General features: G+C 48.3%; 1 long non-coding RNA gene across 1 annotated transcript; it reads left to right on the forward strand.

Moving 5' to 3' along the window:
• Positions 1–7,717: 7,717 nt before the first annotated feature.
• LOC146396816 (uncharacterized) lies at positions 7,718–9,147 on the forward strand. Its single transcript, XR_014827931.1, has 2 exons — positions 7,718–7,844; positions 8,158–9,147. It is a non-coding gene; the product is annotated as an uncharacterized LOC146396816 (long non-coding RNA).
• Positions 9,148–17,885: the final 8,738 nt, after the last annotated feature.

Raw genomic sequence — 17,885 nt, forward strand, 5'->3', positions numbered from 1 at the left:
TGCCTTCTGAGTGCCCTTGATACTGTTGAGAAGTCAGCAGTCAGCCTACTTCTTCTTTGAGGCAAGCTGCATTTCTCTCTCCCCACATTTCTGCTTAAAGAAATTCTTTCCCTTTCTCTTTGATTTTCTGCCATTTCTCTATGTGTACCTAATTGTAGGTGTCTTTTTATGTATCTTGTTTGGAATTTACAAGCTTTTTGAATATGTGGGTTTGTGTCATTCAACATGTTTGGGAAATTATCAGCCCTTGTTTTTTCAGATCTTGCCTTCAATCCATTTTGTTTCTTTCTCTTTCTGAAGAATTGGGAAATTGGGCTTCCACCAAAATTAAAATAGTTGCTCATTAAAGAGCACCATTAAGAAAATGAATAGTTAAGTCACACACTGGGGGAAAATATTTGCAAAACATGTATTGACAAAGTGTTGGTGTCCAGGCTGAATTTTAAAAACCTCTAAAATTCAGTAACAGACAAAAATGCAATAAAGTTCGCAAAATATTTTGAAGAGACCCTTCACAAAAGAATATGTAAGTGGCCAATAAAATAAGCATAAAATTACACTCATTACAATGGGTATGGTCAAAAACAAACAAACAAGTAGAACACAATAAGAAGTTTTGGCAAGACTGTGATCTTGCAATTCTACTTCTGAGTATAAACCCCAAAGAAATAAAATCAAGGACTCAAAGTGGTAATTATACACTCATATTTGCAACAGCATTATTCATAATAGGCAAAAATGGAAGCCATCCCAGTGTTCATTAATGGAGGAGTAGATAAACAAAACATGGTATGTATATACAATGGAATGTTACTCACCCCTAAAAAAGCAGGAGATTCTGACACATGCTACACATGGATAAACTTGAAGGCCTAATGCTAAGTCAAATAAGCCAGCCACAAAAACACAAATACCATACAGTTCCAGTTATAGGAGATCCCTAGAGGAGTCAAGCCTCGCAGAAAGAAATTAGAATTGTGGTCTCCAGGTCCTCAGCAGCTGAAGTCTTGGAGTGTGTTTCTATTACCTGTTTTTTTGCTGTCACACTACCTTGTTTCCATAAGTACTTGACATGTTCATTGTCATGTGCATTGTCCTTGAATTACCTGTGGGACACTCAGAAACCCAGAATAAAGGTGACTCTCTCCAGAAAAGATGTGTATTTGCTTCTGCCAGGGGTCTCCTAGAATACTGCTAATCTGAGATGATATTAAATTAAATCCATGGATTTATTAAATTAAATCCAGGGACTTGGTTCCCTCATGTGATATGAATATCTGTAGGCTGCAGATATGTGTGAGAGCTCAGCTTGTGTTTACAATTTCCCAGGAATCTGTACCTCACACCACTACCAGGCACCACTGGCCTTTTGGATCCTTGAGTGTCAGTGCAGGGCAGGGTTTACTCCTAGCTTACTGCTTCACATGTGCCCTGTGGTATAACCCTTCAGGGTCCCAGCTTCATGAGGAAGGCACCACACTTTGCAAAGCTGTTAAACCTCAAGTGCACGGTAACTAAGGTTACCTTGCAAAGGCTCTCAGGACAAGAGCTATTTCTAGAATCATTGCACTGCCTGCTCCGCTCTGATTGTGGCCTAATAATGCTTTACTATCTTGTCAACTCTTTGGTGCTTCAACATCCTAGTTCAAAATACTTTATCTGGCGTTTTAGCTGTTTTCAACAGGAGTGTTGTTCCAAGAACTCAGCCTGTCATAGTCCCTAAAAATAGAACTCAGCATCTTTCGCTGCTCAGGCCTGGCTTTAGCCACCCCTGAAAAACAGCTCAAATCTCACACATGGGCTTAAGGAATTTTGCCCCAAATTCTGTTGCCTTATTTTAAAGCTGTTATATTTTCCCTGAGCCTAAAAATGCACTGGGTCTGAAAATTCCCCAAGACGACAGGTTACCAGCTGGGAGGCAGAGCTGCCTGGAGCCCTTCAGCTCAACACTAATGTGCCACGTGGCAGCAGGGATCCACTGGACCAGGGAAAATGAAGGGTAAAATGGACAAAGCAACTCGGTCAAAGGGATACATCACCAGGCAATTTCTGCAAGGGGGGTGAGGGTGATAAGCGACTTTTTTTTCCTGCATTTTTTATACTTCAATAATTTTTTCTAACTGTGTGTTTTTTTTTTTAAGAAATGTGTGCTGTGTTAATATTACAAATATTTAAGCAAAAAATGAAGGAAAAAAAAAAGAATAAACCAAGAAGAAAAGTCACTGTAGGCCTGCAGCCCAGAATGGTGCCTCCAGTGGCAGCCATGGGTTTGGGCAGATCTATTCGCCTCCACCATTCCAGTGACAGGAGGCGGGGGCCCTGAGACCCATGGAAGAGCTTAGGGCATCGGGCTGGCCGGGGGTCAGAGGCCATCTGTATCAAGCGTGACCCCAACTTGGCTCAGCAGAAGGACTAACCCTGCTCCTTTCATTTCTCTGGTCTGTGCTCCAGGGATGTCCTGAGCAAATGGGCAGATGGCACAGGGAAGCATCTCTGGGTTCCAGTCCCAGCTCCATGCATGATCTTGGATTCCAGTCCTGGGTCTGTGCAGGCCCCTGGGTTCTAGTACAGACTCCATACAGGCTCTAGGGTTTCAGTCCCGGCTCCTTACATGCCCTTGAACTTCTGTCTCTGACAGGATGGGAGCCCAGCTCATGGTGGTCCCTGTTCCTCTGACAGTCTGAGATCCCACCCTCCCCATTCTTCCTGCTGGGCACCCTTGGAAGAGGAAGGAGAGGCTGTTCTGTGGTCCCTCAGGATGCAGACGAGGGATGAACAAGGAGAAGGGGAGACTCCAGGGCTAGAAAGGGTCCAAGTTCTCTGTGAAGTTCCGAAAAGGCTCCATTTATGCCTTGTCCTTCCCAAGCCAGGTGATTAGAATTCTGCCCCCCACCCCTACCCCGAGCTGCTGGCTCATCAACATGTAGGCATCAAATACTTCTACTCTAGGCACCAAGCGGTGCTATATGGAATAATCAGACTGCACTAGAACTTCTCCAGAAATGCTTAAAAGGATGCCTACTGTGCTTCCCATCTGCCTCCAGAATGTTGTCTGGAATCTGGGTTTTCCTCTGAGTTTTGTTTCAGGCCTCTGGTGTGGGGGCGGGGCAGGCAGGTGAGATCAGGACCACAGAGCTGAGCAGGGACCCAGGTGCATGCTTGCATCCCCAGGGACCCCCTCAGGACCTCCCTTGCTGCATCTGGGTCTCAGCCTGGCACTGGGAAGTCATATTTTTTCCACAGGGCAATCCAGGCCCTGTGAGGCAAACAGATTTGTTCCCGGCCACAGGAGAGCACAGGGTCATGGCTCACAGCCAGGGAAGTATCTTTTTCTCCACCCATCTTCCTGGTTATCCAAGGACACAGGTATGGGGCTGTCCTTCCCTCAGCTGGAGAGGTGGTGACATCCTAAATCCAGTTTTGATTGTCCTTTAACTCATTCCCCAAAGCATCCAGAGCTCCACCCTTGCACTGCTCATTGGCACACCCTGCAACTACCAATCAATTTGCTGACTCACATTTACTGAGCACCTACTATGTGCAGGCACCAAACTGGGAGACAAGAGGCCAGCCGAAGAGTCCTGGTCTCAGCCTCCAGGAGCCTTCAGTACAGGTGGGAGACAGGATTCATCAAACAATAGCGTAAATCTATGTCAGTCTGTATGTTTAGCTCATGCTCCAAGAGATGTGTGGTGTGTGACAATACAGAAGCAGCCAAGGGTGGGGTGGTACCTGAGCCAGTGCAGGTAAGGTTTTTGAAGGCCAGCAGGTACTGCAGGTTCACATTCTGCAGAGAGCTGAGTGTGGCTGGGCATGGGGAGTGAGTATGCAGAGGGAGGCAGGCCCTCCACCGCTGAGGGTCTGTTGGTTTTTTTTAATTTTTAATTTTTTTTCTTATTAGGGCTGCACCTGCAGCATATGGAGATTCCCAGGCTAGGGGTCGAATCGGAGCTGTAGCTGCTGGCCTATACCACAGCCACAGCAACGCAGGATCTGAGCCATGTCTGCAACCTACACCACAGCTCAGGGCAATGCCAGATCCTTAGTCCACTGAGTGAGGCCAAAGATCAAGCCCCCAAACTCATGGTTACTAGTTGGATTCGTTTCTGCTGTGCCACAAGGGGAACTCCCTGCTTTCTCTTTATTCTAAGAAATATGGAAAGCCCTGGAACTGTTTTAAGAAGAGAAAGAGAGAGGGGAGCTGTCCTGCTGGGGGCAGGGGAGAGGACCCCCAAACGACTCTTAGTGTCTAGCTCACCTTCAGATGCTTGCTGAGACAAGGGCACCTGAAACTTGTGTGCTGTGACCGCTGTGGGAGCCAGGCCAACTGGTGGTCCCAGGCAGAAGGGGGCATGGTCCTGGCCCTGAGAAGGGGTGCAGCCTGGGCCCTGAGACACGGAGCATGACATGGGCTGCAGCCCTTCACTTCCTCTCATTCCGTTCCCACCTTAAGCCTGGCCGGGAACTAGAATGTTCTCTGTAGAAAATCCAGAAAGACCACAGGAGAATGAGAGTTTGTACTCTTTTCCTCCCATCTCAGGCACTAAAGCAGGGAAATCATAAATGATAGATGAGCCTCGGAGAAATCTGCCCCAAATAGCACTGCTTTATCCAGTGTCTGCTCTGAGGGCCCTGGGGGGGCAGAGGAGGAGGAAAGGATGTGGGGTAGAGGAGGGATGGGGATGGAAGAGGAGGAGGAAGGTGGAAAGGGAGGGGAAGAGGGAGGAGGGAGGGAGGAGGATGGAGGAGGGGGAGGGGGAAGAGGAGGAGGAATGGGGATGGAGGAGGGAGGGGGAGGAGAAGGGAGGGGAGGGGGAGGGGGAGGGGAGGAGGCCGCAGCTGTCTGCCACACGGAGTCAGGTGCCAGCTCCCTCTGCTTGCTCTATTTTTATACCAGCTCCTGCTCATATCTGACTGGTTAAATAAACCTCCAGGGGTGAAGGGAAGTCTGGTGGTGGGCTGAGGGCTGAGGGAATCATGCAGAAGCTTCAAGAAGAATTAGGAAGCAATCTCTCTCTCACACAAGGAAATCTTCACCTTTTCCATAAGCAGGCACTTCCAGTGCCATGCCCAGGGCGTGAGGAGCCACCAGGATCGGCAGTTAGGGCTCTGGGGATAGGAGCCAAGAGGCACCCAGAACAACAGCCTGGCTTTGCAGCTGGAAGATGCGTGAACAGGCTCTTACATATGACATTGAGGCATGGTGGCCCCGCAAATCGCAGGAAGGCAGGAGATAGGACGGGTGGGGTTGAGAGGAGATCAGAAAGCAGTGCAAGAACCCGGGGCTCCCTATGAGCGGTGCTGCCTCCTGTAAATCCTTTGCTGTCTCTGAGCCCCTTCCCCCCACCCCCGCCCCCCACCCTGTGCAAGGGGGTAGCCTGCCCAGCCCTGCATGGTGGAGGGTTTCAGCCAACTGAGAAGACCTCAATGTCAAGGCCAGACATGCTGGGGTAGGGGTGGCTATCGGCCTCCTTCCTCTCACTCTGCCTTCTGGAGGAGAACTCGGCCCTGTTTCTTGGTCCGTGAAACCCACAAGAGCCTTTCTGAGGTCACGGGCAAGTGTCAAGGACAGAGGTGCTCTGCCATGTGCCTTTGGGCCCATCTGGGCCCATCTGGGGCTCAGTCCGCACATAGAGCTGTGTTGCTCCTCTGAGGTTCTGTGCTTTTAACAACTTGGCTATTTGATGTATGGACATCAGAGGCTGCTATTGGTCCTGACTCCGGAAGTTACCTTGTTTGCATCAGGTGGGGGAAATGTTGACTGTGTCAGCCCTGGGGACATAGAGGCCCTGGGAAGAGGGGGTCAGGGTTTACTCTTGCTGGGAGGAATAGGGTGGGCTGAGAGCAACACACCCTTGTCGCCTTGCCCTGAGGGGTGACTTTAGAGTGAGAGCCTCATGGCCCAGGGCCCGAGTCTGCCTGTGGGCTGCGGCTGGGGCGGGACAGGCTGACCGTGACCCCGCCTGGGAGCAGGTGCCTGGCCGATGGCACAGCCTCTCCTTTTGGGGACTCTGGAGCAGGCAGCTGTCCTCTCCTTCACTGGCTCCGTCTGACCCTAGAAGGAAGCAGAGGGACACTGACAAGTGGCCGGTTTGATTTTTTTCCTTTCTCCTCTGGCAAGTAGGCTCGGCTTTATACCCAAGCTTTAAGACCACGGGTGGCCGTGGTGGGCCCTGAGGGGAAATATGGGCATCCAGCCCCCCAGGGATGTGCTCAGAGGTCAGCATGGTCCCGCTCCAGGCACCCTCTCCACCCTTCCCCACCCCCTCCCTGCAGCTCTGAGCCTCGGAGCCCAGCTCCAAGAAGGGAGCTGACCTCAAGCTCTGCGCCCCCTTTCCTCCAGGTATCTGGGATGCTAGGCCTTTCTAGAGCCTGTGTGTGCCTGTCTATGAGCCTGGGCAGGGGCAAGGTGTGGCCCCAGGGGACAGGCGGCCTGGTTTTGAACTGCTGGGACATTCTTCCAGGGCCTCAACTGCCAGGCCTGGGTCTTGTTCATCCCAGGTGCTCCTGCGGGCCAGGCCCCTAGAGCCCCGTTGTTCCTCCCCCAGGACTGGCTCAGGGCGACCTGCTGGCCCATAGTGACCACGGGGTGGTCGGCTCCAGGGGAAAGCTGGAAGTTTCCCATTTTGTAGATTTGAAAGCCAAGGCTGAGAGGTGATGAGAAGGTCCTGGGCTGCCTGCATCTTTAGCTGGTTATTTCTCCTGCTTCGGGGATGCCTGGGGGAACGTGGTGGTGGGGATGGTGGGTGAGCCTGGAGCAGCCCTGAAGACATGGAGGCAGGCTCCTTCCCAGGTGAAAGACCAAGGGCTACCACCGTCCCAGGCCCCCTGGGTCAGAGGACAAAGCTTGCCTCCTCCCTTAACAGGTGTTTTATTTTTCTCTCTTTTAAGTGGGCTCCCCTCACTCTAGGCACCTGGTTTGCCATTTCTCAGGTTCATTATCATCTAGACTGAATGCTCCCAGGGCTGGCTCTGTGCCGCGGCCTGGGGACAGGAAGGAGGGTGTTGGGGACACAGCAGCTCTCCTAGACTGGGCTCACAGGGACAGCTGGGTGCATGCCTGCCATTCCCCCCAGCATGCTCATTTTCTCGATATAGGGTGCTGCTGGCACGGCCAGGGCCTCGCTCCAGGGCCGGGTGCCTTGCTGCTTTAGGGCAAGGCCGGCAGGGACAGGCTGGGCGTCATCTTTCCCCTCTCCTTGCATGGCCAGGCCTGCAGCCCGAGCCCTGATTTGTGTGTATTATTAGGTCCCAGGACTCCTGCAGCCCTGGGTGAGCCTCAGAGTGTGGGGCCCAAGCCAGCCTGTGAAGGGAACTTGGACCCGTATCTGAATTTTTTTTGGGGGGGTCCTCCAGTCTAATTGAGTGGACAAGCCCACCAGCTCGACCAGGCAGGATGCAGACAGCGTCTTGAGAAGTTTTAGTTCCTCTACTTGCTGTCCCTTACCTGCCCCTGAGTCACCTCTGGCACCCTCCTCCCCACCCCTGACACCGCCCCCCCCCCCCAGGGGCTGGTTTCTGTTCTATAAATTAACCTAGTTCATGGCTGACAGGGGCTTCAGGTTATCTCCCTGGTGACACAGGGGCATGCTTACCAGGACGGTTAATGCCACAACCCTACAAGGAGAGTTAATGTTGGACATCGGGACCTCACTGCCCTGGTGGCAAGGATGGGGGACCCTGTCCAGGGAACAGAGGCTCCTGGCCCCCAGGCAGGGCCCAGGCAGCTGGGCTTGGCAGGGAGGAGGGTGATGCCCAGACACTATTTGACAATGACTATGAAGGTGAGAAGCTGTTTGGCTTTGCCACCGAGGGGATGGAGAATGACAGACACCTTCAACTGGGTGAGTGCACCTGCCCTCTGTTTCTTGGGAGCTCAGTGCCAAGGCCAGCCTTGGTGAACAGGTCTGGTTTAATAATAATTATTATTATTGTTATTATTCAGTTTTTTTTAACAGGCAAAGAATTTCATTAACCTTTGTTGCAAACTTTATTTCCAGGCTTCTTTGGCTTAGTGACCTGCGGGGAACGCATTGTGTGTAAGCAAAGGCTGAAAAGAGCTGCAGGGACCAGGGGGCTTGGGTTTAAAACTACTGGAGATCTAGATTTTATCAGACCCATGAACACTTTTTTTTTTTTTTTTTTTGGCTATTTCAGGGCTGCACCCATGGCATATTCAGGTTCCTGGGTTTGAATTGGAGCTGTAGCTGCCAGCCTACAACATAGCCACAGGAACATGGGATCCAAGCCGCATCTGTGACCTACACCACAGGTCATGGCAACACAGGATCCTTAACCCACTGAGTGAGGCCAGGGATCGAATCTGCGGCCTCATGGATCCTAGTCGGGTTTGTTAACTGCTGAGCCACGATGGGAACTCTGTGAACACGATTTTTAAAAGCAGTCATAAGAGAAAACAGATCCCAGGAACATCTGTATGTTTCATCTTCTTCAGGCATTGACTCAGTTCTGTTGGCTTGGTTCTTGGAAGCCTCCGAATTTTGCCCGCAATCTGGATCCTCACTGGCACTTCCAGCCTGGTTTGATCCCAGAGATGAGGAGCTGACCCTGGAGGCCAGGCCTGAGGCAGGAACTGCTGGAGAGGTGGAGGACAGCTTGGGGTGAGGGCCGCAGCTGTTCTTCTACGGGAGCCCCCGCCAAGAGCACAGCCCGGCAGGCCAACCTCATCCGTGCTCTCACAGACCGGGTTGCCCCCACCCCCTGGAGTCAGAGGTCCACCTCCCCCTGGGGATCATCCACTGCGGAGGTGGGCACAGCCCTGGGGTGCGTCGGACTGGACCTCTCGGCTGTCCACACTCGCTCTTGGGGGACAGCCCCTCATGACCTACTCCCCTCCTCATCATGTCTTTTGCATCTGCATCTGTAAACAAGGGGTAGCATGGCCCTTCCAATCCCAGCTGGGGACATGGTGGCTCCTGAAGGTGCTCCTGACTGGCAGCGCCCCGGCCTCACACTGTCCTGGGGAAGGACGGTGAGGAAAAGGAGAGGCTGCATTTCCCAGAACTGTGGTGTGGGTCACAGATGCATCTTGGATCCTGTGTTGCTGCGGCTGTGGTGTAAGCCAGCAGCTGCAGCTCCAATTCAACCCCTAGACTGGGAATGTCCATATATAAAAAATGATCCAACTGCGGTGGCTCCAGTCACTGGGAAGGTGCAATTTCAACCCCTGGCTCCAGGCAATGGGGTAAAGCATCCAGCATTGCAGCAGCTGCAGCTCAGATTCAAAACCTGCCTCTGAAACTTCCACATGCCTTGGGCCATAAAAGAAAAAAAAAAAGAAAAAAAAAAAAAAGGCAGGGGAAAGACCACAAACCCAGGCAGTGCAGCCCCTCTGTGCCCACGCAGAGGAGGGGGCTGGTGATGAAGTTACTGCCGACATCCCCAAAGGTGAAGGCAGAGCTCAGCCATGATGGCAAAGCTGACCACCTTCGGATGGGGACCAGGAGGCTGGTCTGGCCATCTCCTGAGGTTTCTCAGGGTCCCTTGGCAGAGGCAGCTCCTTGGCCTGTGCCCCGGGTCTCTAATGACCCAGCTTCCTGGGACTTATGGAGGCTCTACTGGTGGGGGTGGCCTAAGTACTGCCCTTTTTTTTTTTTCTGTTTTTAGGGCTGCACGTGCAGCATATTGATGTTCCCAGGCTATAGGTGGAATCAGAACTGTAGCTGCCAGCCTACACCACAGCTCACGGCAATGCCGGATCCTTAACCCAGTGAATGAGGCCAGAAATCCAACCCAAAACCTCATGGTTACTAGTCAGATTCATTTCCACTGCGCCACAATGGGAACCTCCTTTTTTTTTTTTTTTTGTCTCTTTTTGGGGCCAAACGTGCAACATATAGAAGTTCCCAGGCTAGGGGTTAAATCGGAACTGCAGCTGCCAGCCTACGCCACAGTCACAGCAATGCCAGATCCCAGCCACATCTGTGACCTATACCATAGCTCCTGGCAATGCCGGATCCTTAACCCACTGACCAAAACCAGAGATGGAACCTGCAACCTCATTGATATTAGTCAGGTTTGTTACCACTGAGCCACAACAGGAATTTCCCAGGCACCACTTTTGAAGTTGATGGCTCTGATGCTCAACTCAGAAATGGATAAACTGCAGTTCTGCAAATCTTCTGAATAGTTGGCCACCATTTGAATGGGTTTTTGTTTTTTTTTTCTTCTTTGTCTTTTTAGGGCTTCACCCAAGGCATATGGAATTTCCCAGGCTAGGGGTTGAATCAGAGTTGCAGCTGCCAGCCTACATCACAGCCACAGCAACTTGGGATCCAAGCCATGTCTATGACCTACAACACAGCTCACAGCAATGCCAGATCCTTAACCCAAGGAGCGAGGCCAGGGATCAAACCTGCATCCTCATGGATACCAGTCGGGTTTGTTACTTCTGAGCCATGACAGAAAATCCTGGGTTTATTTGGTTTTGTTTTGGGGGGGCTTTTGGTGACCATCAAGGGAGGGCTGAGATGGCTGTGATGGATGTGTGCAGATGGGACCAAAGCCTAGACCCTGTGGGTGGGGAGAATGCGGCTGGGGCCATGTGCTCACGGCAGTTTCCGAGCAGAGTTGATATTTGTCCTGAGCTTCAAAGAGTGTCTTGAATGGGGTAAGTGAAACATAGTAATAATGCATTTTATTAGTTAAAACCTCAGTAAGGATTATTTTCAAAAACAACCTTTTATTTTGGAAAAGTTTTAGATTTGCAGAAAAATTGCCATGGGGGGGTGTGCAGGTCCTGGCTCCAGAGCCCCGCTGTTCATCACCTGGTATAGGAACCACCTTGAGGCCTTACCATTAGCTATACTCCAGGCTTTTCTGGGTTCCACCTGTTTTCCCGATGGTGCCCTCTTTCTGCTCCAGGGTGACAGCAACATCCTCTGCCGCCTGAAGTTCTATTTTCACATGTTGCTTCTCTTTTCTAAATAACCAAGTGTCGGAGTTCCCATTGTGGCACAGTGGTTAATGAATCTGACTAGGAACCATGAGGTTGCAGGTTCGATCCCTGGCCTTGCTCAGTGAGTTAAGGATCCAGCATTGGCTGTGGTGTAGGTTGCAGATGCAGCTTGGATCCTGCATTGCTGTGGTTCTGGTGTGGGCCGGCGGCTATAGCTCCGATTCGACCCCTAGCCTGGGAACCTCCATATGCTGCAGGAGCAGCCCTAGGGTTCCACGTACTCTAATCTATCCCTCCAGAAACAGATGAGCTCAACCTTCAGGAGATGGAGGAAGCCTTAAGAGCAACAAAACCGTGCCCTTCTCTGTGCGTTGTAGTCAGCTGAAGACTGAAGCAGAAATACATTCTTTGGGGGAGGCTCCCCTGAAAGCTGAACCCTCCGCAAATGGAAGTTGTTATAGACGCAACACTTGGACCCTAGCAGGGCCCAGCCCCACGCCCTGCCATTCATAATGGCACCCGGCAGGCAGCACCTGCAAGCGCCATCCTCCACCTATTCTGACTTTACTCTTCTTTGTCTCCTTGAGACTAGATATAGGGCAGGATTGCACTGGGCGCCTTGCCTAACGTGGCTGGGAGCTCAGATTGGGAGCCGAACTGCCCTCTCAATTCCTGGCTTCTTCTGACCAGCTGAGTGGCCTTGGGCAAATTGCGCACCCTCTCTGTGCCTTTGTTTCCTCTTCTGTAGCAGAGAATGACAGAATTTACCCTCAGGGGTCTGCCCTGAGGATGATAGGAAATGACGCTTATAAGGTTCTTAGGACTGTGCCTGGGAGTTAGAGGTTCTCCCAGGATCCCTTTGAGGCTGGTATTTGTCAGTTGGATGACTTGCCTCACCTGGGCCCTAACTCTTCTTGGATCAGATTCTTCATTGATTGATGGTCAATGGATTTTCAACAAAATTGCCGGAACTGCTGAATATCCACATGCAAAAGAATGAAATTGGACCCTCACCCTCCACCAACACAAAATTACCTCAATATTAATCATACATCTAAATGCACAAGCTGAAATTATAAAAATCTTAGGAGAAACATAACAATAGATCTTTGTGTCCTTGGAATAGGTAATAGTTTCTTAGATGTGACAACAAAGGCACAAGCCATAAAAGTAGCAGGTAAATTAGATTTCATCAAAATTAAAAAATTTGGGGAGTTCCCATGTGGCTCAGTGGGTTAAGGATCCTGGGTTGTCAATGCAGCAGGTCACTGCTGTGGTGCGGGTTCAATCCATGGCTTGGGGAACTTCCATATGCTGTGGATGTGGCCATAAAAAACCAAAAACTCTGACAAAAGATTTGTGTCTGGAATGTAGAAATATTTTTTATAACTCAACAATAAGAAGGGCAGTAGTCTCTCATTATGTATTCTTTGAATAAATGAATGACATTTTTAAATTAAAAAAATTTTTTTTTGCTTTTTAGGGCCACACCTGTGACATGTGCAAGTTCCCAGGCTAGGGGTCCAATAGGAGCTACAGCTGCCAGCCTACACCACAGCCACAGCAATTTGGGATCCAAGCTGCATCTGCAACCTACACCACAGCTCACAGCCATGCCAGGTCCTTAACCCACTGAGCAAGGCCAGGGATTGAACACGGAACCTCATGGTTCCTAGTTGGGTTCGTTAACCACTGAGTCATGAAGGGAACTCCTGAATGAATTTTCTTCTAAAAATTAAAAACTGGAGTTACTGTCATGGCTCAGCAGTTAATGAACCAGACTAGTATCTATGAGGACTCGGGTTCGATCCCTGGCCTCGCTCAGTGGGTTGAAAATCCAGCATGGCCATGAGCTGTGGTGTAGGTCACAGATGTGGCTCAGATCCTGCGTGGCTGTGGCTGTGGTGTAGGCTGGTAGCTATAGCTCTGATTTGACCCCTAGCCTGGGAACCTCCATATGCTGAGGGAGTGGTCCTAAAAAGACAAAAAAATAAAAATAAAACTTTTTCACTCCAAGTTCTGTGTTACCTTTTTTTCTGAATTGAAATACAATTGACATATGATATTCTTTTCAGGGGTACAACATACTGATTTGATATTGTTTACATTATAAAATGATTACCGCAAAAGTTTAGTTAACATCTGTCACCACATGTTTACATTTTTTTTCTTGTAGTGAGAATTTTTAAGATACATTCTTTTAGCAAATATACAACAGAGTACGATTAACTATAGTCACCATGCTGTACACTACAACCCCAGGACTTATTTTACAACTGGCAGTTTATACTTTTCAACCACCTTCACCCATTTCAACCCTGCCTTCACCTCTGGCAACCACTGATCTAAATCTAAATCTATAAATTCAGTTTTGTTTTTTACATTGTTTTTTAGATTCCACGTATAAGTGAGCTCATACAGTAGTTGTCTTTCTCTGACTTATTTAATTTAGCATAATACCCTCAAAAGTTCATCTATGTTGTCATAATTGTCAGGATTCTCTGCTTTCTTATGGCAGAATCATTTTCAATTTTGTATGTATATCTCACGTTTTCTTTATCCATTTATCCGTTGATGGACTCTTAGGCGGATTCCATGTCTTGCCTACTGTAAATAATGCTATAACGAACATGGGGGTCCATATATCTGTCTGAGTTATTGTTTTCATTTCCTTTTGGATAAATACTCAGAAAAGGAATTGCTAGATCATGTGACAGTTCTATTTTTAGTCTTTTTAGAAAACTCCATACTGTTCTCCACAGTGGCTGCACCAGTTTACATTGCTACTAACAGCACACCAAGATTCCTTTTCTCCACATCTTCACCAATGCTGGTTATTTCTTGTCTTTTTGATAACGGCCATTCTAACAGGTATGAGGTGTTATCTCATTGTGGATTGATTGATTGATTGTCTTTTTAGGGCCGCGCCTACAGCATATGGAAATTCCGAGGCTAGGGGTCAAATTAGAGCTGTAGCTGCTGGCCTACACCACAGCCACAGCCGTGCAGGATCCCAGCCGCATCTGCAACCTGCACTGCAGCTCACAGCAACTCGGAATCCTTAATCCACTGAGTGAGGCCAGGGATTGAACCTGTGTCTTCATGGATACTAGTCAGGTTGTTACTGCCGAGCCACAGTAGGAACTCTTTTTTTTTTTTTTTTTTTCCCTTGTCTTTTTAGGGCCGCACCTGCTGCATATGGAAATTCCCAGGCTGGGGTAAAGTTAGAGCTGCGGTTGCTGGCGTATGCCACAGCTGTAGGAACATGGGATCTGAACTGCGTCTGGGATCATGGTGGTTTTAATTTGCATTTCTCTGATGATCAGTGATGTTGAACATGTTTTCATGTGCCTGATGATCATCTCTATATCTTCTTTGGAAGAAAGTCTATTTAGATTCCCTGTTCATTTTTCACATTGGATTGTTGGCTTTTTTACTATTGAGTTTTATGAGTTATTTAGTTATTTATTTATTTTGGCTATTAACCCCCCCCAAAGTCCCAAGTGCAGGAGTTTCTGTCCCTGTGAAGTTGGGGTGCAGCCCTCTCCCATTGAGGCTAGGTTGCCAACTTGGACACTTTCAAACACCACGCTATTGGGATGTTATGGAAGCTTCTTCGTATAGGTGTGACCAACTAGTAACTCTGCTTTTAGACCTTCTCCCTTCTGCAGAAAATGAGGGGTAGGGCTGAAGGTCGCAAGCTTCTACTCGTTGCTGGGTCTTTCTGATGGCCAGTCCCCATCCAAGAGCCACTCAAGAGGCCACCCAGAGTCATCTCATTAGAATGAAAACTGCTCCTGATGTTCCTACCACCCAGGAATTTACAAGGGCTTTGGAGCCCTGTCTCAGGAATGAAGTTAAAGAGAGCTATTTGAATAAGAGGTGATTCTAGTGCTTTTATCACTTAGAAAATTACAAGGTTTTCAGAGCCATGTGTCAGGGATGGGTCCAAACCCAGATGCTAGAATAAGAGATGTTCCTAGTGTTCTTATCACTTAGGAATTCATGAGGGTTTTAAGAGCTCTGTGTTGGGAACTGGGGAAGAGACCAATATTTCTTATTTTTTCAAATGTATAGAAATGCATAGATTTTTTGAATATTGATTTTGTATCCTGGAAATTTACAGAATTTGTTCATTAGATCTAAGAGTTTTTGGGTGGGGTTGTTAGGGTTTTCTGTAAATAATGACATGTCATCTGCAAATAGTGAAAGTTTTACTTTTTTTTTTGATTCAAATGCATTTTATTTATTTTTCCTATCTGTTGTGGCTAGGACTTTCAGTACAATGTTGAATAAAAATAGTGAGAGTGAACAACAACAACAACAAAATCCTTGTTTTGTTCCTGATCTTAGAGGAAAATCTTTCAGCTTTTCACTGTTCAGTATGATGTTAGCTGTGGGTATGTCATATGTAGCCTTTACTACGTTGAGGTACATTTCTTCTATACCCACTTTGTTGTAGATTTTTTTTTTTTTTGGCTGCCCCATGGCATATGGATTTCCTGAGCCATAATTGCAACCTAAGGTGAGCTAACTGATCACTACCCAGGTGGAGAGGCTGAGTGTTCATAGGTTAAGTCTATATTACCCCTCTTTGCCTGACCTTCACTCAGGCGACTTACAGTAATAGTAGCTACCACACCATGTAAAGAATGGAAACACAGAGAATTCATTTTTATTTGTACCCTCCATCCTGTGGCTTGTTACACTCATCCTCAATTGGAAAAGGATTTGTGTATATTTAGATATTGATTTCCATAATAAATTAATGTATTTAACATATGTATCTTATATATCTTACATATTCCTGCAAGTCTCATTGAGTTAAAAGGTTCACATTTTAGGAATTCCCATTGTGGCTCAAGGGAGATGAATCTGACTAGTAGCCATGAGGATGCAGGTTTGATCCCTGGCCTTGCTCAGTGGGTTAAGGATCTGGCATGGCTGTGAGCTGTGGTGTAGGTCGCAGATGTGACTCGGATCCCATGTTGCTGTGGCTGTGGTAAAGGCAGGCAGCTGCAGCTCTGATTCTACGCCTAGCCTAAGAACCTCCATATGCCTTGGGTTCGGCCCTAAAAAGAAAAAAAAAGTTCACATTTTATATCAATTCTGGAAAATTTAATAATAATGTTCAAACATTTTAAAAAAGGACTTCAATCTGAAAGGGAATGTATGTGTGTATATATATAATATGTATGACTGAATCACTGTTGCACAGCAGAAATGATCACAACCCTGTAAGCCAACCATACATCAGTAAAAGTTAAACCTTGTAAATCAACTATATTTCAATCAATCAGTAAATGAGGAAATCAGAGCAAGAAAAAGAAAAGAATATAAAATGGAATAGAGCTGTGGTTTGTTAGTACTCAGAAGTGGGTCACCAATTTGGCTCTATACTTTAAAGCAGCTGAAGCACAGAAAAACCACAGAATTTTCAGAGTCCATAATGTAAAAAACTGGTCAACTTGTCAATAAGAGGAACTGGGATGAACTTCTGCCATGAGTTGTCACAAGGGGATCATGGGTGAGGCGATGGACCAGGTCACCTCCCTGCACAGATCCAGTCAGGCTGTTTCTTGTAAAGCTGATGCTCTGAGAGCAAGTACTATTCAGAAAAAAGCAGTTCTGGGAGGTGCCAGAGCAATGCTCTTGAAGTACACAGTTTTCTAATAAATTGGATAGAATGCAAGGGGGAAAAAATGGACTTTGGATTCCTAGAGCAATGTGGTTACAGGATATTTTCTGGCTTCCCAGCCTGGGAGAGTTAGGGGCTCTGTTCTCTGGGGTGAAAACCTGAAATGCAGATAGTCTGTACTCCTCAACTAAGAACTCAGTAGAAAATCATCCTCTCATGAAAATGACGGAGCCTCAGGAAGACTGGTACGCTGGTGGGCATGGCTGTAGGCTGGTATAGAGAGTTTGGCCAAGAATTTCCTCAGAAATGCACACCACTAGGCGGCCCGGGGCTCAGCATTCTACAACACCGAGCAAGGCAGCCAGAATTTGAGTCTGGGCACCCTTTCAAAGCAGGCGTTCCCGGTGCTGCCAGAGGAGACCACGCATAGAATTCTGTGTTCTGACAAATTGCTGTGGTAATCACACTGTTTTGCTGGATTTGATGGCTTATTATCTAGTAGTCAAGGCAATTGGGGATATTTTTGCTTCTTTGTGAGATGGGACTGAGAGTGGGAACACCAGCGAAGGGAGATGTTCTGGAGAGAGACAGAGGCACGGTGCTAGAGGTGGGGGGGCGGTGGGGAAGGGGAGGAGGAGAGCTCAGGGCTGTTCAGGAAAGGCCCTAGAAGAGAAGAGGCAGCAGTGGGGAAAGAAGGGCTGACACAGGTTGCTATGGTCTGAATGTCCATAGCCCCCTAAATTCACATGGGAAACCTACCCCCAAGGTAATGGATTGTGGAGGTGGGGCCTTTGGGTGGCGATTGAGTCTGAGGGTGGAGCCCTCATGAGTGGCATTCACGCTCTTCTGAAAGAGGCCCCACAGAGCTCCCTGACTCTTTCTCCACCAGGTAAGGACATGGTGTGTGACAAAGGGAATAGATTCTCCACAGAACTCAGCCAGGCTAGCACCTTGGTTTCTAATCTGCACAGACTGTGGTACTTTGTTATATTGGCCAGATCAAACTGAGATGGGGGTCTTCACCTGAGAGCCAATAGCAGGGCTGAGCAGCCTCTTAGGTCAAGGTCAGGGTCTGTGGTCAGTGGGTCCTGGCACAGAACCTCTCTTTGCTAGTCAGGAATTGAGGGGTTCCAGAAAGCCCCCAGGAAGCAGGGCTCCAGGCTATTGAGCTGGCGGTGTTTCCCCAGGCTTCTTGGTAGGAACTCAAGTAAATACTTTACTGTTTTTGATGCATATTCTTGATTTTTTCCTGTGGCTGGAATGGCCTTGAGACATAAAGTTTATGACCATCAGAACTAAGCTAGTGAAACAAATGCTTCACTAAGATCC

The sequence above is a fragment of the Sus scrofa genome, chromosome 14 (assembly GCF_054392235.1).
Source record: "Sus scrofa isolate SSC_HxYL_T2T_F1_AM1 chromosome 14, Sscrofa_HxYL_maternal_Yorkshire_Landrace_v2.0, whole genome shotgun sequence".
Taxonomy (NCBI): Eukaryota; Metazoa; Chordata; class Mammalia; order Artiodactyla; family Suidae; genus Sus; species Sus scrofa.